This window comes from Papio anubis, chromosome 1 (genome assembly GCF_008728515.1).
Source record: "Papio anubis isolate 15944 chromosome 1, Panubis1.0, whole genome shotgun sequence".
NCBI classification, from domain to species: Eukaryota; Metazoa; Chordata; class Mammalia; order Primates; family Cercopithecidae; genus Papio; species Papio anubis.
The window spans coordinates 15,217,979-15,219,033 of NC_044976.1; positions in this window are offsets into that span (position 1 = coordinate 15,217,979).

Sequence of the window (1,055 nt, forward strand, 5' to 3'; positions counted from 1 at the left end):
CCTCTGCGGCCCTCTGCGGCCCTCGCCACGCCCGCGCCCGGGCTGCCGGGACTTGTAGTCCCCGCCGACTCCTCAGCACACACCGGGGGCGGGGCGACCTGAGACGCACACCTCACGGAGGCAGCCCCCCTGCATGTCCCAATGGTTAGGGACTGTGCGTGCTGGTCCAGCTCTCCATGTCTTCCAGGCCATGCGACCGTGAGCAAGTCACCGATCCTCTCTGGCCCTCTTTTCCCAACTTGTAGGATAGCAATGCCTGCTTCACAGAGAACTGCTGCGAGGATCACACAAGTAAATGCGTGTCGACTGGGTGTGGTGCCGCATGCCTGTAATCCCAGCTACTCGGGAGACTGAGGCAGGAGAATCGCTTGAACCCAGGAGGTGGAGGTTGCTGTGATCCGGGATCGTGCCATTGCACTCCAGTATGGGCAAAAAGAGCGAAACTCCGTCTCAAAAAAAAAAAAGAAAAGAAAAAGAAAAAGAAAAGAAAATGCGTATCAAGCACTTGAGACAGTGCCTGGTGCTGCTTGATGAATGCGGAGAAGGAAGACACACCTGCCCAGAGATTCACAGGGTCAGATGTGCCTCCACAGAGACCCAGGGAGAGTCTGCTGTGATGCACTGGAGGCCTTGAAATGCCAGAGAAAGAGAAGCCTCATAGCGTGACCTGTAGACACACCTGCACTGAGGGGATTCATGGAGACCCCTGAAAGGCACCAGAGATGTCATACCTGTGTGCAGCATTTATCCCGCTACCCCATAGTGACAGGCACAGGCATAGTGCTCCCTGTCTCCAGGACCTCTGGACAGAGGAGCTCCAAAGGGGAGAGTGGATCTGTGAGATCCCAGGGCAAACAAGGGAGGGTTCACGTTAGGGCCAAGGATAGACTTGGGCAGGATCACCAGTCATTTGTCCAGGATGAACTTATGGAGTGCCAGCACCGCTCTAGGAGCCAGGAACGTGAGAATGAACAAAACAGAGATGCCTTTGTTCCTGTGTAGGCTGCTGTCTACTGAGAAGTAGCCCTAGTCAAGGAAAGGAAAACTCCAATGAT